The 21,520-nt window shown below is 49.1% G+C and overlaps 1 protein-coding gene across 1 annotated transcript in view; it reads right to left on the bottom strand.

The window, feature by feature from the left end:
* Ptpn14 (protein tyrosine phosphatase non-receptor type 14) overlaps positions 1 to 20,574 on the bottom strand; it is a 146,618-nt gene extending 126,044 nt beyond the window's left edge. Inside the window, exon 1 of the mRNA XM_059280640.1 lies at positions 20,225 to 20,574. The gene's annotated coding sequence lies outside the window, so the exon portion shown is untranslated. The remainder of the gene's footprint in view (positions 1 to 20,224) is intronic.
* Positions 20,575 to 21,520: the final 946 nt, after the last annotated feature.

The raw sequence follows: 21,520 nt of genomic DNA on the forward strand, positions 1-21,520 counted from the left end.
AGAATCCCTTCCAAGTAACTCTATTTCGTCAAGTTGACAATTAGAAGAAACCATCACAGGCAGGCAGGGTCCTTAGCCCTGGCATCTGGAGGCCTCCCTTCTCTTGTCCTCTCCTTTTTTGTGCGTCCCTCGTGTTCCATCCATGCCACTACTGTAATCTTCTAAAGATCCCTGTGGGTGTCTCTCAGCTTCTGCATCGCCCACCCCCACAAACACCCCCCCCACCGTCATATCAGCGCGCAGCCTTCCTAACCCTGGACAAAAGCAGCGAGTTCCTCAGCCTGGCTCTAAGGATATGATGATGGAAGGAAGGAGCCACTGAAGGCAATTTCACTGGAATATTTTTTTAATTTAGATTTTTACATTTTTAGGGATGTTCAACTGGTAGTCTGTGCAAGTATTCCACAAACAAGAGACCTTTCCATTGAAACCCTTCTTGTCCCAAGCATTCTGGGTAAGGGACACATTACCTGTATCCTGAGGTCAAAAGACAGACAACAGGTGTCTTGGGAGACCACTCTTCCCAGACACACTTCTCTCAGCAGTTGCCCCCATTTCAGTGGAAGCTTCCTCTGGGGAATTCACTCCCTCTCTTCACACTGGAAACTTCCAGTCCAGAACTACACACACACACACACACACACACACGCACACGCACACGCACACGCACACATCTCAACTTATTTCAAAATAAGTTATGAAATTCTCAAAACACATGAACATAAGATGTGTATTGTAAGAAATGTGCCCCTGTGGGTGTCAGGAAACCCTGTAGAAGACATTGCAATTCCCCAAGGAGACAAACGACCCTCCAGAGAGGCCAAAGTGACACATAGATAAGCATGACAGCCCAGGAACGCTTCCTGAGCTCTACAGTGTCTGTGCTGTCCTTTACATGACTGAAAGAGCAAGGGTAAACTAGAAATATAGCCCCCCAAGATTTGCAGGGTTTGCTGGGGCAGAGGGGACAGGAACTCATGTAGCTCATAGTCATCTGACTTTCTGGGCCTGCCAGCCCCCAAATAATAACTTATTATTAATTATGAAAGCTTGGCCTTTAGCTTAGGCTTGTTTACAACTAGCTCTTATAACTTAATAGCCTGCTTCTATTAATCTACATTTTACCACCATAGCTTTTTACTTTTTTTTCCATTTTGTTCAACTTCCTCCATGTCTCCCTGTCACCTCTAGCCTCTCTTCTTCCCAGAGTTCCTCTCTTTCCCCAGAAATCCCGCCTTTTCTCTCCTGCCTAGCTATTGGCCATTCAGCTCTTTAGTAAACCAATCAGAAGGAGCCTCAGGCAAAGACACATCTTCACAGTGTAAAAAGATTATCCCAGGATAGCTCATCATGAAGGAGGACCATGAACTTCTGAGTCTCTGGCTTCAGCCTCTCGAGGGCCAATGTTAGAGGACTGCCACCCTGTGCTGCTGAGGATTGAGTGCTGGGCTTCTCCTAAACACTAGCTACATCCTCAGCCCAGCGTTAATGTCACGATGAGTATAATGTCACAATAGCCTTGTTTTTTTCTTTTCCTAAGGGTCAGAGGTCACAGGAAACTATTAACGCAAAACAATTTTTTTGAGGGGGGACGGATTTTTGAAACAGGGTTTCTTTGTGTAGCCCCGGCTGTCCTGGAACTCATTTGATAGATTAGACTGGCTTCTAACTCACAGAGATCCACCTGCCTCTGCCTCCCAGGTGCTGGGATTAAAGGCATGGGCCACCCCACACAGCCCAAAAGCAAAATTTAAATTTATTGTTTAGGTTTCCTGCTCAGGAGTAAATCCACCAAGTAGTAGTTTTCTTTTTTTCTAAGATGGAAACACAAGTAGTTTCTTCTTCACTCTGACCACTAATTTAACTGCAGAATTAATAAGTTTCAAGAATGAAATTCAAGTGAATTTTCACAGAAATATGCAGCCAGGAATCCCAGGAATCACAATGTACAAGATTGACTACAGCAGGCCAAGGGAAACTGAGTCACAGCCTCAATTAGGTGCCTGAAACAAAATAGCTTCTTGGTGTCAGGAGCAGGGCTTATGCTCTGTGTGACAAAGGACAGCTCGTTCCTAGACCATGGGGCAACAGTGGACACAGCTGGGTCTCACAAAAACTCAACCTGCTCTTGTGGGTACACGTCCAAACTGGCTGGATTCATCTTAGCCTGATTTAATAGAACACACGCTTAGGACTCAAAACCTTGGGTTCATTACACAGCACACACACACAAAAGGAGAGTACATGAGAGGTCTGGAAGGAGAGAGGGAAGGGAGAAACGTAATAGTAATCTCAAAAATAAAATTTAAGAAAACCTAATTCAGATAGAGAAGGGGGGGTAATAGGACAAAAAGGATTCTCTCAACATGTTCTATGATTGAGGATATAGCTTAGTGGTGTAGTGTGTGAGGCACTGGGTTTAATAATCCCCAGGAACATGCACACAATGCACACACACACACACACACACACACACACACACACACATGAATATCAGTCAATATATTGTGGGTTATGAAAAACAAAACAAAAACAACCTGAATCTCAGGAATTTCATCCAAAAATGAAATGAAATGAAAACCCACTTCAGAAACTCAACTCCAAAGATGTCACAGCAGTAGACCCAAACTAGTTCTTTAGCCCTTATCCATGTTCTAAGATTTTACACTCTTGATAGCCACAGTTACCATTCAACAGACAGCAACTACTACTGTTCAAATAAACCCAGGTCACTTCCCACAGGGATGTAACACAGCTTCGAGCTCTCTCTAGGCCAAGTCTCAAAACAGAGAACGGATTCCTGAGTTCTGAGGATGCTTGGCATTCCTTTGTGAAATGAGGTGGGAGATGTTTGTAGTTCTGTAATAGGTGAAAGATCTGCAAGAGTCTCAGACTCCATGTTCACCCCACCCCCATGTGAACACAGGTGTGCAAGCATGTGTCCAGATATGTAGAGACAGATGGACACACACACACACACTGCCAGTTCTGCCAATTAGCACCAGGGTGTGGTCTGCCCTGACAGTGTTCTTGCCTCCTCTGCAGTCTTGGAGCCTCCCATGAGGAAGGTTTATAGGTTTGTCTAGACACCACTGTTTCTAAGCCGAAGCCGAAGACAAGCACAGGGACAGGCAATGTGACATTTGTAAAATGAATCCAGTGAGGGGGCACAGTGGGTACTGAAAGAGTTCATTGACAGTTTGGACAAACACTGCAGGAAGGCCACTCTTTGTTCCAATGTAGTATTGTTGGCCATGTGCAAACCACAAAGCAACAGGCAAATCCCTAAGCCCTGGAGTCAAACTCTAGGCCAGAGAGCAGCCAACCTTCTCTCTTAAGATTCGACTACGCAACCAATTCTGAGCGTTGCATATGTGTGTGCCCTTTACCCTCTTCCGTGAGATTACAAAACCTTCTCACTCAAAACTTTCTCAGTTTGCTTTCCCACTGTTCCAGTGGATTATAAGAGTAAGGACTAAGACAGGCGGTGGTGGTGCACGCCTTTAATCCCAGCACTCGGGAGGCAGAGGCAGGTGGATCTCTGGGAGTTTGAGGCCAGCCTGGGCTACAGAGCGAGTTCCTGGACAGCCAGGGCTACATAGAGAAACTTTGTCTTGAAAGAACAAAACAGACAAAAACTAGCTGTGTTTTAAGGAACAGTTACTGAAGTCAGGTGTTGTGGTACACTCTTGCAATCCCGGCATTCCCGAGGTGGAGACTGGAGGATCAGGAGTTCAAGGCCATCTTTGGCTACAAAGAGGGTTTCTGTCAGCCTGAGATACATGAGGCACTATCTCAAAAGCCCCAAAAATTAAGTTAAAAAAAAAAGTATGAAGCCAAGGAGACAAAGAAAAAAAAAAGGTTTTTACAAAGACTTTCGGAAACCAGGAAACAAAACTAATAACCTTTATTTTGTCCAACTTAACAAAAACCTATCAACTTTTCTAAATCTTTTGGTTTTAAAATCTCACAAGCAATTAGTGATTGCAAAACCCAGGGCAAACAGGGAACGGAGAAGACTGCACACTCAAATATTAATAATGGCACCTTAAGCTGACAGTGCCCCAGGGAGCTGTCTGTCCATGCAACAAGATCCACAAGGCTTGTCCTCTGACCCAGAGTCTGCTTTGGAAGCCATACCCTAGGGGAGTACACTCTAGGTAAAGCAAATGTCATTTGCTCCCGGATGTTTACAAGCTACCTTATTTACAACTGCTGAACCTGGACAAACTCCAAACACTGGACTCCGAGAGAATACTTCAGTCAACTACAGTACAAGATGGAGTCACTGATGCCCGTGTTTGCCCCCATCCTGCCACATCCTGCTTTCCCTGTGGCTTGCCTGGAAAGATTGAAGGGACAGCATGGGTCCTGCAGCCAGTAATTTGTGGCTTTAGCATGTGATAGACTCTGCCTAATGGCATGTGAGCAGGCAGTAGGCTTGCACTCTGCATAGCAGCTCTACATAAATCATGTGATTCCTGGCTGGGATGTAGCTCCATTGTCAGAGTGCTTTGTCTAGCATGCAGGAAGCCTGGGGTACAATCCCTAGCACTGTGTAAACCAGGCCTGCAGTCCCAGAACACCAGAGGTGGAAGCAGGAAGATCAGAAGTTCAAAGTCATATACTACATAGCGAATAGGAGGCCAGCCTGGGCTAGTCAAGATCCTGTCTCAAAACACCAACACAAGAAAGACACGACTTACATCACATTGCTGGGTGTGGGCGTGGGGGAGAGGACACAGCCCAGGCAGGTGCTGGGGTGGAGGGTGGGGGAGAACAGTTCACAGCCCAGGCTGGTGCTATCCTCCGTGGCCCCTTCTATAACTTCTCTACAGAGATGAGCACCATCAAGCCCAGGGCTGTAGCCCACCTATGGCACTCACAGAACACAGAGGAGGAATAAATGTCAGTCGCTAAGACACTGGAACCCATTTTGTCACCAGGAGAAAACAAACAAAACAGTTTTGGTGACAGTAACTTGTCATTGAAATGTGTCAAGCTATAGACTAACAAGTTTTTTTTATATATAAAAATAAATTGTAGAAAGACAAAAAAAAATCAGAAAATATCAGTAATATCCATATATGGCAAGCCAGCAAGCACCAGCAATTGAGAATGATGTGATGTCTTATGGGTTTTTTCCACCAAGAAAATTTATGTAATACAAACACACACACACACACACACAAACACACACACATACAGTATGTGTATATATATCTTTTAATCCCCACTTGAATATCGTCATTTGTAAATTTTTGTTTGTTTGGTTTTGGTTTTTGTTTTTTCGAGATAGGGTTTCTCTGTGTCATAGCCCTGGCTGTCCTGGAACTCGCTCTATAGACCAGGCTGGTCTGGAACTCACAGAGATCCTTCTGCCTCTGCCTCCCGAGTGCTGGGATTAAAGGCGTGTGCTATCACAGCCTGGCTATAAATATGCTTTTTAGCAGTTCTATACATACCATACCTGTAGGACCAATGTTCCTAGGCATGTCATTGCAGACTCACTCCCAGACCCTGAGGTGGCAGAGGTCAGAAGACTGCTCAAGCCCAGAAGTCTAAGAACAACCTGGACGACACAGTAAAATCTGCTCTCAGGTTTTTAGCTGAGAAGATTTTTCTGCTTCAAATGATGGAAAGAGCGGTGGACACAGGGAAAAGGCGAGGCTAGTACAAAGGTCAATCTAGTGAACGGCTGGTTCTGCCTTTGAGTGTCTGGCAGAAGAGGGTTCAACGATGTCTGCATCAGATCACAAAGGCGACTGGGCTGAAGCTCAGTGGTGAGCGCTTTACCTCACATGGAAATGTTCTTGGTTCATTCCCCACCCGGGGAGCAAACAAACAAACAACCACCTGTAAACAGATGAAAGCAAGGGGTCAGAGAAACTATGTGCTGGGATAAACTACTACATTATCAAATGCTGTTGGATTATCAAAAAATAACGGTCAGAAAGATCATCAGTGATCTGAAAAGGTGGTGGCGTCTTTATCTTCACAGCCAGTGACTCAATCCAACTCTATCTGTAAGACTCAAGGCTCACTGAAACACTCATACCAATCTTGCTCATGGACATTTAAAGAAAATTCCATAAGAACTAGAAAAATATACGTGAACAGTCCTCGCTGCCATGCTTTGAAGGACGAGTGTGACAGTTGATACTCATTATCAACTTGACAGGATCTAAAATTACCTAGGAGACGAACCAAAGTGCCGAGTCCAACCTGGGGAACCAATGAGAACACCGGCCGGGCTTACCTACAGAGCCTGGGTAAGCAGTACTCCTGGAGTGCAGGTTTCCCCAAAAGAGGCAGCCCAAAGCCTGCTACGTCTTAGCATCTAGTCCTGGCACACAACCAAGAACAGCAGCTTTCATCACTATAGTGGCCTCCAGGGCCTCCCTGGCCAGCACCTTACAGGAAGGCAATCCACTCCTGGGCACCGGGTTCTCAGTTACAGCCAGATGCTACTGCAGAATTCTCCCAGTCACCTTGATGGGTATTATCCGTGTTCTACCCAACCCTAAAGCTGCCAAGAATTCCACAGCTGCACCCAACTCTGTACCCAGCCTTGATCCTTTAGATGCATTTGTATGTCTCTCAAACTGGCTTCCAAATCCATGAAATGCTCAGAGGCAACATAACGCCATCTATGTAATGAAACTAGTTTTTTTTTATGTTTTAACGGAAGACGGGCAAGATAACAAGTCCCATTATAAGTGGTGAGGCTGTGACAGCAACCTTGAGAAAGTGACCTCAAAGCCTGTTCCCTCACATTCCAAGCAAGTGTCCATGGTCTCGGAACTCAGCGACAAAGACAACACTATAAAGAAGAATGTTACCTAGGTGCACAGCGGCGGGAACGCCTCTGGCACTTGCACCTGTCCTTCTTTTGGAGGGGCAGTGTGGGGTGCAGTAGCACAGATGAGCTACTTCTTTAGTTCTTCGTAATCTACAGACATCCTCCTGGAGCACACCAGCTTCTTTATCTATGGGTATTCCCATGGTGCCTTTGTGCATCTCCAAACCCCCAGGGGGCTTAGCAGGGGCCAGTTCAGACTGGTTGGCAAGACAAAAAGAACAGGATGGACCGCTGCACCCACCAGCTTCCTAGGCTTGGCAGACTCTTGGCTGGCATGGCATTGTGGCTACAGCCAGCTGATGTCTTTCCATTGGCCACACCCCAAGAGATAAACACACACAGCATATTCCAGGAAGGAAGCTGCCCACCCTCAGGTCAAGTTTAATCCTTTTTACCCGTTCTGCTCTACTGCAGTGTGCATCAGCTGATGCTCTTTTCATCCGATCACTGGGAACTGTGGCACACCTGGCTCTGAACCCAAATACTTTGCACATTAATAGAACACCAATTCAACAATTCACCACAGGGCTTCCAGGCACCACCCTGCCTGGTCCTCACCTGCAGGGGCCCCTGGCCACCTCATTCCAGAGGAGGCTGCTGTGGTTTCTACCCACATGAGTTCCTTCCCCAACAGTGGCCAGCATGGGTGACATTCATCAAAGACATTAAATCTACATCCTGGCCCCAATGCCTCAGCTGCCTTGCGCTCTTTTTCCACTCTGGCCAACAGTTTTATCTTGCCTGGCAGCCTGGGCATCACGCACCACCTCTCTCATATTATTTTTCCCCTTTACTCTCTATCTGATGCTTCCCACGGGTCGCAAGGTTCTGGGTCCCTGGAAGAGCTCTTTTACAAAGACCTGAACTGAGTTCTGGGTATCTTCAGGTCGTCCCCAACAGGAAGAAGCGGCAAGCCAGCTCCTCCAGCTCATCTGCCTGTTGTCTGCTTTCCTGCTCCAATCAGCAGCTGTGTTGGAGGCCATCAGTCACTTGCCCAGAATGTCCCTTTATTGTTGCAAAGCCTCCCTGAAACAAGCAGGTTGCCTCTGGGCAGCCATCTCAGCCTCAGTGACACATCTCATGACACACTGGCAGCGGTGACCAGGCAGCCTCCATGTCAGCTTGCCGACACTCTCAGCCTTATGTTCTACTCTCAGGGACCATAATATTTGCTCTAACCCGTCAACCACTCTTGGGATGTCTCCACCTAATACCGTGAACCCCACTTATCAAGCAGGGATGCCACTCCATACCAGAAAAAAAAAATGGCCACCCTGAGGTCTCCCATCCACCTCCAAGCTGCTCCATCTCCCAATGGTTCAGCCTCGGTCATACCTCACTACCCACAGTAGGACCCAAGCAACTACCGCCACAGCCGGGGGCGTACCACATGGGGAAGGACGAACACACCGGGATTTCACCCCAGTCACTTGACAGTCTTATCCTTGACTTTGTCATAATCCTGCAGACTATGCCAAGAACGTGTTCCCTGGGGAGACACAAACAAGGGTCTGCCTCTCCCTTCAAAGGGGCACCAGGGATAAACCAGAAAACAACTCCACCAGCATTCAACCTGGGGAACCCTAGGCTTACTTACAGAGCATGGGTAACCCCAAAGCAGCTGCACCCTGGAAAGTCTTACCCCAGGGTGGGTAAAAACTCCTCCATGGCGGCACACATGGGGGTCCTCCTCCCCGAGTTTAACCTTCCACGTGCAGTTAGAGTGGAACCACAGACGGCAGGCTGGGAGGTGCAGGAGGGGGCAGCTGGAGTCCCAGCTGAGGGTCCAGTGACCCTTCCTGCCTCTCCTGGACATCAACAGGAAAACCTCAGGGATCACTTACAAGTAGCCACCACGGATATGATGAAGATGACGGCTCCTTACTATACCGTCTTCTCTTAGTCCAAGATGGAATCTTCTAGTACTGGCGAGAGCCAGTGTTCCCGTCAGTCACTCGGTAAATGAAAGGGCTGCGGTGGATGGTTCTGGGTGACGTTTTCTCTTTGGTCCTTGAGAGCCATTGGGTACAATTGTTTCATCCCCTTTCCTTAGCAATTTTCAACATTCGCCATCATCCATAGCACACATTAATACTTTGGCATTCATACCCTTCCAAGCAGCTGTTAGCCTTCCATTACTTGTTATACTATTCGATATATACCATACTGCTTCCAAATATTAACCTTATACACGGCTAGGAATTATTCTACCTACTATGGTATTAGTCCCTGTAACACAATACTCAGAAACCTCAGTCACCTCAGTGTCTACAAACTCAAGCTCTGGATTCATGTCCAGATCCCTACTCAGCTCTTCAACTAGTCTCCGCACCGAGTGGTGTTATACATAACCAGTGTTTGTATAGTGTTTGCAGGATCTGCCACAAGCCACTTAGCCTCTCTAAGCTGTTCTATAACAGCCCAGTGACATCCTTAGTTCACAGGCCAATGTCAAGATCAAGGAAACAACCCACTTAGAGAGCTCGACAGAGTCCGGCATGTGGTAAGTGCCAAATCAAGGTGGCTCTGCAGGGTGTCTCAAGTGCCATCAGACCTGCTTCTTATCATCACCTACACCCACTTTCTATTTGTGCATCTGCCCCCCCCTCACCCTCTGAAGCTCCACTGCAGGACAGGGCTCCTAGGAATGTGACCTCCATGATGAACACACTCTTACAAAGAGAACACTGAGAGAAAGCATACCCCAAGGATCCCCATCTTCCCATGGCAGACAGAATGCTAACTGCCTCCCAGAGTCTTAAGTGAAATCTCTCTGTTTGAACTGTCCCCAGTGATCCTGCTGTCGGGCAAGTACACCTTCATAAGCCTAGTACACCACTCTCCTCCTCCATTCTGAGGACGAGCTCTCCTCAGGAGACCACTGACACAAACACACCGGAGCCAGGCGGTGCTGTGAAGGACCAGCCACTTCTCCATCCCACAGCAAGGAGCCCAGAAGTCACTGCACGGGAGGATGCTCCTCAGCCAGGTGTACTCCACACTCGCAGACACTTCTACAGAGCCCAGAGTACACTCCACAGTGTGGGAGGGGCTGGGCAAGGAAGCATGATGACGACGGCTATTCCGTTTTCTTAAGACTCTCTTGGGTGAACAGATGTCATGCGATTCTTGGTTGTCAACTTAACATCTGGAATTAACTAAAGCCCAAGCATCTGGGTACACCTGTGAGGAGATTTTTATTAGTTAAATTATCTGAAATGGGAAGACTCACTTTTAATCGAGGTCTTCTGGGGTGGGAAGATCCACCTTTAACCTGGCACCCCTTCTGCTGGAAGTCTATGTAAAAGACACGGAGGAGGGTCCCTGCCTGCTTGCTCTCAGTCTTCACTGGCAATGCAGCCTCCTTCTTTGGGGTTCTAGCATACACTGGAGACCAGCTGAGACAGCCAGCCTCGTGGACTAAACTACTGGATTCTTGAATCTCCCACTGGTAGACAGCTATCATTCAACTAGCTGGCGCAAGCCTGTATGTCACCCTAACAAATTCCGTGTGTGTGTGTGTGTGTGTGTGTGTGTGTGTGTGTGTGTGTGTGTGTGAAGTTCATTACAGAAAGATTGTCAACATTAGAAAAACATCTATTTCAGAGTAGTTTACCAGATGATTCGTGTGTGTGTGTGTGTGTGTGTGTGTGTGTGTGTATGAATATATGCTGTGAGCACATGTTTATATGTGTGTCCATGTGCATGCAGGTACCAAAGTACATGCACATGTATACCTGCCTATAGCAGCCTGAGGTTAACATCAGTTCTCTTCTTCTACCTTATTTTTAAGTTGGAGTCTAGACTGGCCGGCCAGAGAGTCCTAGGAATCCTCCTGTCTCCATGCTCCACCCCCAGCATTAGATTACAGATTACTATCGAGTTTGGCTTTTATGTGGGTGCTGGGGATTCAAACTCAGAGTCTCATGTTTGGGCTGCAAGCATTTGACTCAGTGAGCCATCCTCTCAGTTCCTGGGATGTTTAAAGTGAACTATTTACTTAGGAAACAAAACAATAGCACATTTCTGCGCTGATGTCCACTGCCCATGCTTGGTGCTCACCCTTGTGTGTCTCTTTAAACCCTTCTATGTATCTGGATGCCCAAGCAACATAACACAGTAAGAAAGGTTCTAAGTAGAAAAGTGAATATCATGACTGTAGACCATGAATGGCCACAGCAGGGGACAGTGGAACACTTACGCAACACAAAGGACTAGGACAATGCACGGGCTGGCGCGCACAGGTGTGGTGAGCAGCGAGCTCCAGGTGAACAAGAGCAGAAGAAAGCCATACTGTGAAGGAGTGAGGCAGGTGATGGTTCTCAGGCCACTGAGAAGCTGGCTGATGAGGTGGAGACGGGAGAGCTTGTCAGGGAAGACCCGAATCACTGGGGGTAAAAGCCAAGAGCACAAGGGCAGGGAGGCAGGCCCCAGCCCAGGGAAAGTGGTGTTTGAGAGCCCAGGAGACAGCGTGGGCAGGCGCAGGAGGGGTTAGGATGCAGGAGTGAGGAAACAGCGTGACCATCAGTGGGAAATACTGAGTCAGCTCAGGAAACATCTGCTGCCTGACAGAGGCCCAGGCACAGTGGGACATAAATCTAAAGCCCTCGGGGGTCGATCTGGGGTTGTGTTCAGAGCACCCGGCACACCATCTAGAGGTGACTCATGACAAATGCACTTTCACGACCATGAAATCTCCTTTAGCCCTTCTTTCTCTGGGAACGGACATAACGGCAAATCCGTCGTGTGATCTGAGGACATGCCCAGGATGTCATTATTACCTACTTCAGTAAGTAAAGCAAGCTGCCTCGGCCATGAGCGGGATGGCAAGTCTGTCACTCTTAATTAAAGCTAACAACTCATAGCCGAGTTCGGTGATGCACACCTTTGATCCTAGCACTCAGTAGGCAGAGGCAGGCAGATCTCTGTTAGTTGAGGTCAGCCTGGTCTACATAGCTAGTTCCATGCCAGCCAGGACTACATGGAGAGGCCCTGTCTCAAACATAAATAAGTAAATAACTAATGAGCTAAGGTAGGGAAGACAGACCAGGTGGTAAAGTGCTTGCCACCAAAGCATGAGGAACTGGATTTGAATCCTTGAACCTATGTAAAGAGCCATATGTGTCCCATAGGTGGTGAGGTGGGAAGGGGAGATAAAAGGATCCACAAAACTTCGTGGCCAAGCGGGGCAGTGGTAGCGCACACCTTTAATTCCAGCACTTGGGAGGCAGAGACAGGTGGATCTCTGTGAGTTCGAGGCCAGCTTGGTCTACAGAGTGAGATCCAGGACAGGCACCAAAACTACACAGAGAAACCCTGTCGTGAAAAAACAAAAACAAACAAACAAAAATAAATAAATAAACTTTGTGGCCAGCCTTGCCTACTTGGTCAAGTTTCAGGCCAGTAAGAAACCATGTCTCAAAGGAAATGTAGAAGGTGCCTGAAGAATGAATGACAGCCCAGATTTTCCTGAGTGCCACATGCATGCACACATCATATGCATACAAACAAAGAGTGCAGAGCTGCACGCCGAAGGATGCCAGTGCCCTGTCCTCCTTGAATGACATGCAGGACAACAGTGAACAGAAAGGATGTGGACTTCTCAGAGCTAACACGCAAAAACAGCTCAGCTGGCCTTGATTCTCGAGTGTTCCTGGTCTGTAACTTGTCTACAGCATCCACAGTCATTGCATCTGCAAGGGTTGAAAATGAGAGTAACACGGCCATGCTTCCACAGAATCCAAGCCAGGCAGAACATTGGGAACCCTATCGTTGGGGCTGGAGGTGGATGAAGCATTCTTCCAGCAAGTATGAGGCCCTGAGTTCAGATCCTTAGAACCCATGCAGATGCCAGGTGGGTGTGGTGGCCATCTAATCCCAGCACACCACAGGCAGGCAAGGATCCCTGGAGCAAGATGATTTACTAGATTGGCATACTGTCGCGTTCTGGGTTCAGCTGAATATCCCTGCTTCAATACATAAACTCAGGAGAGACTGAGGAAACCTTCCCACATAAACTTGGGCCTCTCAGAAACATACACACACATGCACCTGCACATGTATGTACATTCACACACACACACACACACACACACACACAGTACATACACACTGACATGCAAAGAAAGAAAAATATGATCAACTTTGGATGGTATCTTAGACGTGTGATTTGTTTCCACACATGAATAAATAAAATATGTATAGGAATACAGATAGCTATTTAATCTTTTAAATTGAGGGAAGTTTAGAGCACTGGTTGCTCTTGCAGAGAACCTGGGTTCAATTCCCAGCACCCACATGGTGGCTAACAGCCATCAGTAACTCCAGTTCCAGGGGATCTGATGCCCTCTTCTAATCTCCGTGGGCACCTGGCATGCATGTGGTGCACATACTAATATGCAGGCAAAACACTGAGACATATAAAATAAAATAAATAAATCTTTTTTAAAATTTTCTTCAAGTTTTAATCATATACAGTCACTAACAAGATGTATTTTTCCTAGGACCATTACTGCTCATTAGAGAATAAGTAATAAATTCCAAAGCGGAATGCACTCCTGACCCTCATGTCTGCATCTCAAAAAGGCATTCATTCACCAAGTGTGCAATGCTTTTTTAAAAATTAATTTAATGTCCTCGACTGCAAACGGGCGCGCTAACAACAGCATTGCTCCGGCCTCTTGCTGGGAAGCCTCCACAGAAGCCTCTCTGTTGTGAGAGGCTGGGCCTGGGAGAGGTGACAAAAAAGTAAACTGAGAGCTGGAGAGATGGCTCAGAGGTTAAGAGCAATGGCTGCTCTTCCAGAGGTCCTGAGTTCAATTCCCAGCAACCACGTGATGGCTCACAACTATCTGCAATGAGATCCAGTGCCCTCTTCTGGTGTGCAGACATGCATGCAGGCAGAACACTGTATACGTAGTAAATAAATAAATCTAGAAAAAGAAGGAGGAGGAGGAGGAGGAGGAGAAGCAGTAGTGGTCGTGGTAGTGGCAGTGGCAGTGGCAATGGTTGTGGTCGTGGTCGTGGTCGTGGTCGTGGTCGTGGTAGTGGTAGTAGTAGTAAACTGAATTTACATAGGGCGGACTTGCCAGAGCAGGGCATCAAGGTGTTACAGGGCTATGAAGAAAAACATTCCTAGGACTTGAGAGGCTGAGGCAGAAGGGTTGTGAGTTTGAAGCCAGCCTGAGCTACAACCTGGAATATACCTACCCCACACACCTGGTCCCCAAAGAGGAGAGGGATGAAGGAGCAACTCGGTGGCCTCGGGAATAGCAGCAGGGATGGTGGACTTGGCCGAGAATGAGAGGCTGAGCAGACGAACGGGGAACAGGGCACTCTGGGTGGGGAGGGAATGAAGGGAAGGAAGCCCAGAGCAGACGATGGGGCGTGCCAGTGTGGAGAGAGGGCAGAGCTGTAGATGAGGCAGGAAGGCAGCCTTGGGAAAGAAGCTTTGCCACAAAAGCAATGAGACACAAATGGCTTTAGTAACTGAAATAAAAACTTTTAATTATGTTCTTAACCTCCCCGCCCTTTTTTGCAGTTCTGAAGAGTACTTAGAGAACATGTGAAATATGGCCCTTAACAGACTTGGGGTACTCCACGGGCATCAGCAATGAAGCCAAGAGAGTAAGATGGAAATATGCTAAAGAGCCCAGCTCAAAGGCCATGATTAAAGACTGCGGCTTTGTGACAGGAGGTCTGAGAAAAAAGGTTAATTTCAGTGCAAAGAATGGCATGTTGGGAGACAAACAAGCACAAAGTATAATGATATATATAATATTTTACATATATATTATGTATATATGTACATATACATGTACACACACACACACACACACACACACACACACACACACAGTGAACAAGTGTGAGAGACCACCACAGCAAGCCTGAGGACCAAGAAAAGCTAGACCAAGACAAGACATCTCGCTCAGTCATCCTCAGAGTGCAGGTGCTCAGGACACAGGGGAGGCAGAAGCACTACACAGGAGCTCCTGGAAAAGGAAATTCTCAAGCTTACCCCAAAGCTGTGTAGAGCGGGGTGTGTGTGTGTGTGTGTGTGTGTGTGTGTGTGTGTGTGTGTGTGCAGGGATATCCATGTTTTCAGGAGTGCCCAGCTGACTAGTGCACTCTAAGGGTTCAGCTAATGGGGGGAAGGAGTATGAGCAAAACAAAAACAAGAAACCAGAGAGGAGCGTCCAAAGTCTAATATATGTACGTTACAATGTAGTGTGTACAAGTAAAACCCCTTTGCATAGACCACAGCTGAGGAACTCCCAACGATTCTCAACAACGAACATTTCTCTGTGAGCTAACATCCTGTAAGCCAGTGGTTCTCAACCTTCCTAATGCTGTGACCCTTTAACACAGTTCCTCACATTGTGGTGACCCCCAACCATAAAATTATTTTCATTGCTACTTCATAACTGTAATTTTACTACTCTTATGAACAGTAATGTAAAGATCTGTGTTTTCTGATGGTCTTAGGGGATCCCTCTGAGAGGGTCGTTTGACCCCCCGAGGGATCACAACCCACAGGTTGAGTCGATCTAGGCAGTGGTTCCCCAAAGGTTTCCTAAGTCTGGAATACAGCTGCACACTAAAATCTCAAACATTACAAATGTGAGGAAGATATTTTTAAAAGATTTATTTGACTTATATTTACATGTGTATATATGCTTATCTGTATGGGGGTGCCACAGAAGCCAGAAGGGGGTGTCTGATCCCCGGAAACTGGCATTCACAGAGGGTTGTGAGTCACCAACCATGAGTGCTAAAAGCCAAGCCCAGGTCCTCTGCAAGAGCAGTGAGTGTTCTTAACCACTGAGCCATCTCTCCAGCTCCCCAACATGGTAATTTACTAACTATAAGAGACTACACCACCACCACACTACCCCGTTCTGTTTTTTCTCACCAGAATCCTTTCTCCCTATAGGCACACAGTAAGCATCTGTGAGGCGGCCAGCTGTGATACAGGATCTCTGACTACAAAGGTCCCCTGGGTTAGGCTGAGGAACTAGGCTCAGGATGCAGTCTTGACCTGGGTCTAATTTAACTGCCTGAGGATTAAGCTAAACTATCCCATGTCAAACTTCCTATGTAAGGCTGATGTACCAATGACAACGGCCAACAAAAGCATGGCAGAAAGGGGAAGCAGGAAACACAGACTCACCAAGGAACAGAGAAAAGAGCCAGGCACAGCAGCCCATGCCCTTAATACCAGCACTCTGGAGGCAGAGGCAGACAGACCTCTTTGAATTCCAGGGCTACACAGAAAGGGCCTGCTTGAAAAAATAAAATAAAAAAGGAAAGGAAAGGACCACAGAATCAATTCCTCGTTTATAATCCAACCCAGACTCAGCCATCCTTACCGTGTATACACAAGTGTCACATCACATCCTTTAATTCAGAACTCTAAGTAATTTATTTTCATGACCAGTGTGCACACAATGTATGTTAAAGGCACTGCAGGTCTGGGCAGAACAAATTTCCTTTCTCCTCCCAACTGGGAAAATCCTGGTAAAACTCACATTTTTCTAGGCTTTGTCCTTCTGACCCTTCCCAGTTTGCACACAATTCTGGAGGTGGGAAATTTACCCAAATCTTTGTGGTCCCAATCCATACCACTCTAAGGACACACCTGTCCTCCTGGGCCCCAGGAAACTGATAGGAAGATCAATGAGTTAATGTTTGCCAAATACTTCGGAGTTCTAGGATGAAAGACAACATCCAGATTCAAGCCACTTGTGGCCAGCCAGCCTTGTTCTATGGCAAGCTGACTCTGAGCTGGGGCTTCAAGGAAGGAACGGAAGGCTGCCGAGGATTGTGGGCAGCTAGTTTCTGCATCCTTGCTAAACACAGGCAGTGATCCCGACATCCTCTAATTAACCGGATCTCAGCATTCAAACTGCAAAGACCCTGCACAACTAGGCCCTTGTCACGGAGAAGAGCAGACAAACGAAGTCTTCTCCCTGCCTTCTTCCTGCGGTACTTCCTACTGCCTGGGGTATTGTGGACCCCCTTCAGTGTGGAGGGGCACATGCAGCTGCCAGGCGCATGTTTGCTGTGAGCCAATAGTCCAAAGCAAAGTCAAGGACAAAGCTTATGTGTATGTTGGCACACATGTGGATTCAGGCTGCTGAGTAACAAAGAACACATTCATGGCCACATACGAGGCCGCCGACACACAAACACCATCCTGCCCTGGTCTTTCAGGCCGTACATTATTCAGCATCACACAGAAATCTCACGGATGCCCTGGCGAGCTATCTATTACTGACTCCCTCTTGCAGATGAAGAAACGGACAGTCAGAAAGGCTATGAAGTGGGCCCAACATCACACTTCTAAAGAGCAGCAGAGCTGGGCCAGCAAGATGGTTCAGTGGGTAAGGATGCTCACCACCAACCTTGGCAATCTGAGTTTGATCCCTGATACCCAGACAGTGGAAAAAGACCCAACTCTGACTTCCACAAGCATGCCCCCCACACACACACAACATAAATAAATATACAGGAAATTTTAAATGGCAGAGTTGGAATTCAAGGCTAGCTATATTTCAGTCTCCCAAACACACACACACACACACACACACACACACACACACACACACACATATATCCCACAAGGTTGCAGCTATTAGCCCCACCCACTCCTGGGACCATTCAATCAGCCCTTCTGAGGAGGAGGGCAAATTAAATCCATTTAATCAGTCTGGGAGATCAGAAAGCTCATCTCAGACACACTTCCTCCCCACTGAAGGTTGATGTCTGTTTCCCTCCTTCGTTAATTGGCTAATTAAGTATTTCATCTTATCTCTTCTCCTGCCTTACCTCCAACCAAGGGCCTAGCAGTGTTCCAAGGCTCGGAATGGGCTTGAAAACCACACACAGCACTAGGTAACCAAGCAATGAAAAGTTCAAATGCAGGAATGTGACCAAATTCTTCTTCAAAGCCAGACACGACTCTGGAACCCAGGTGAGCTCAATTTGCTAGGAAGGGGTTGATATTTGCATCCCTGTTGGGAACTTAATCCAGTAAGAAAGCATGTGCTTCGGGAAATCCTCACAGTTCTAGACTTCTGCTGGTCCATGGATCGAGGAAGAATTCTCCTGAAAACTCTAAATTCTTTGTAGTGTTTCAATATTAAAATAGTCTCCCTAACTGGTGTTTCTCTCCCAGGTGGCCATGCAACATAATACACACAAACTTGAGTAACTGTGGTACTATAAGTATATGCACATCAACCCGGGGAACCTGGACAGATCCCTGGGACATGCAGGAAAGGGCTTCTTGGTACACACTTCCCTCAGGCCGGTCCCCCCACACACACTTTCCAGACTTTCCATCATGGAACTGCTTGCTCTCAAGATCAGAAATGGGCTGGGAGAGAACCTTGAATTAACACCCCGGAATTGCAGGGAGCCACTCATATGTACCAGCCTGAGGTATCTGAAGGCTGGGGATCTGGTATCTTGGCCAGAAGCAGCCACTAGGAATACACAGGGAGAGCGTCTCAGCCCAGGAGAAGGACCCTCAGAGAGGACATTGTAGACAACCTCTCCTGCACTGAGGAGATTTTTCAGGCAGGATATGCTGGACCCTGCTTACAGGGAGGGATGGAAGGTTTCAGTTTCCACAGGTTCAGGAAAAGGAAAGTAAACTCCCACAAAAAAAAAAATCAATGACTTTTAAAAGCAGCGATCCTGAGACACAGAGGCACATCCTCGAACTGTTTCTGTACATGCCAGCCTTACACTCAGACTGGGTAAGTGGACATCATGTTATCCAGGTCCCACTCAAGACAGCTGTTAGGGAGCTTCAGGGGAGTGGGGAGCAGGGCGCTGGCCTGGCGACCACAAGGCCCTGCCTGGGTTCTGTCCCCAGCACCAAAGGGGAAACAAAGCAAGCTGTCACTTCTGAGACCCAAGCTGTTCTGCCCACGCCAAAAGCTCTCCAAGGACAAGGTTCTGTAGTGGGATGGTCCTCACGGGGATAACTGCGGTCCAGTGGATCAGTTAGTAACAAACACACCTGCCACCTCACACAACTGTGTAGGAGGGACATCAGAAGAGGGAACATGTCCAAAGGGGAATCTTCTGATCCCTGGAAGCTACTGGTGGTCACGGGAAGTGGGTAACAAACTTCCGGTTTCGTTTCTGCTGGGGTGGGGGCTAACTATACCAGCAACAGAACACCAACAGGCTCCTGCATGCCCCTCCGCACCAGGTCGTTATCCAAGACTTTCTGCACGCCCCTTCCCCCCCCCCCACGCCTCTGCGCCCCCAACTTGGCCCAAGCTGTTCCCTTCTCTGGAATGCAGTCCCCAACCACTCCCCGGTTGAGCATCATTCCCTCGACACAGGTAACCCCTTTCTTCCAGGGCCTGGCCTTCCCGGCTCTCACAGAAGCCTTCTCTCAGCACATGCTCCCATCCGCCCACAGGCTGCCTGAAGGCCGCTGCTGACTCTTGTAGTGTGATCTCCTAGCAGAGTGGAAGCCTCGACACTGGGTTTGTTGAATGAATGAGGGAGGGAATCCATTTCAAGACATCGACATATTTTGGACACTCTGCCCATACATTGATCCAGCGGTCAGAACATAACTCGCCTCCAGCAGGACCCGGTAACAGCCAATCGTCGGACTTACTAAAGTCAAAACCCCACAAACTGTAGATGGGGGTGGGGCGACAAAAACTGAAGGGAGGAAGGCAAAGGGAGGTAGTGACAGCGCACATCATCGCACATCATCGACCCCTCCAGAAAAGGTAGGAAACCCATTCGCAGAGATTCAACCCTAGACGTGAGGTCACGTGGGAAAGGAGCTGTTAACTCTCAGAATTCGCAAAGTTCGAGGTGGAGATCTAATCTGAAGTGATGAGGCCGCAAATTTTCCCTGCGCGTCTGTCCGACCCAAGCGGGAGCCAAGAGGTTTGAGAGTTTGGTAATACAGCTGGGGCATAGGGAAAGGGTACAAGGACCCCCTCCCAAATCCAGTCCCCACGGGAGGCACAGAGGCAAGGTTAGGGCGCTGCGCTTCGTTCTCCTGCTCGAAAGCACGACAGCAACGTCTGCTCCCCAAGAGCTGCCCGGGCGGTCTGGGGACCTCCAGTTGCCCTCTGCCCTTCCCAGAACGCTCTCCCTCTCCACATGCAGAAAAAAACCACGAGCTAGAGGCATAGCTTGGCTGAACTACCGAGTCGCAGACCGCGCTCCCCTTGCAGCTCACTCCGGGTCGAGCGAGCGCTGCATGCGAAGAGAAGCCCAGCGGCTGGCCACCTGGAGCCGCGGCCGCGCACCCCGGCGTTCCCCGCGTCGAGCCCAAGTTGGCGCTGCCCTAGTATCTGCTCCTGCCCGCTGGCTTACCTGCTTACATGGCCCGGGAGTGCCCTGGGTGCCGCGCGGTGACCATTGGGGAGCCTGGGTCCCCACCACTGGCTTCCAGGAGCTGGCCAAGGAAGGGCACGGGGAGGGTTCCGCCGCTCCAGGAGCACCGGGGAGGAGAAAGGGCCAAGAACCTGAGCACTGCCGTCCCGCGCGAAGGGGCCGGAGCGAACCGAGAGGTGGGGCGCCGAAAGGGACCGCCAGCGGCCAAGTGGCGCCAGATGCTCCACGAGGACCAGCTCTGGGGACGAGACGGCTGAGCCGCAGAGCGCAGCGAGCTTGGCCCGGACCCGCGGCCGCGGCGCTGGGCAGCGGGGAGAAGTTGTGCAGAACTTGAGCCGCCGGGAGAGCCCGAGTGCCAGGAAGCGCGAGCGGCCGGGAGGGCGGAGGAAAGGGCCGGGTGGGAGGGGACGAGCAGGCGCCGCTGGCCGGGCTCCCCCGCCCCGGGCTGGGCTCTGCTGCTCTGGGGGCCAGGAGGCGGGGAGTGCGCGGGGCGCTCTCTGGGCGGGCTAGGAATGCGACTGGGGAGGGCGCGCGCCAGCCTCGGGGACGCGCACCCAACGCTGAAAAGTGGAGCCCGGGCTCCCCCGCTGCGGGCGCACGGTCCCCGGGGACGTCACAGCGCTGGAATCCGAGGAATGCCGGGCTGCCCGAGTTCCTTCGGCAGGCCGGGCAGAAGTCGTGCACTTTTAATGGGCTAGCTTTGGAGCGTGTCTTCCTTCCAAGGTGGGGGGCTGTGGACGGAAGGAAAGTGCTTGGAGTAAGATAGAAGTGGAGAGGGGGTGGCGACCCAAGGCAACCCAGCTGTGCGACGCTCCGGGGGCGGATGGGAAAGCGGAAAGGAAAGGACCGTCCCTCCTAGATTTCCGTAGGCAGCTAGGGGGTGGGACGCTGGAGCTAGAACAGGCCATTTATTTGGAGGAGGTCTTGCCGCCACCGCCCTGGGGACACAGGACAGGACAAAATAGGGTGGCCTCCTTGAGCAAGCAATCTAGGAGCCCTGCTCAGAATCCCAGGTTCTCCCAGTAGTGAGCTAGACTTAGTTCCAGTCCTCCCACCCCACCCCCACGGCCAGCCAGCCTTTGTGCGCCGGGAGTTGGAATATGTGGTTTTCCCGGTTTGTTCCATGCCACGGAGGGGCCCCACCCCGCCTGGGCACTGGGAGGGAACTGCATGAGCACTTTCGGAGGTGGGGTTACTGAGGCGCAGCCGGTATAATGGAAAAAGCACTCAGCCGGGCAGGGGACCTGTATTAGGTCCCGCTGAGTTGCTGACCCA

Source organism: Peromyscus eremicus, chromosome 15 (genome assembly GCF_949786415.1).
Source record: "Peromyscus eremicus chromosome 15, PerEre_H2_v1, whole genome shotgun sequence".
Classification (NCBI taxonomy): Eukaryota; Metazoa; Chordata; class Mammalia; order Rodentia; family Cricetidae; genus Peromyscus; species Peromyscus eremicus.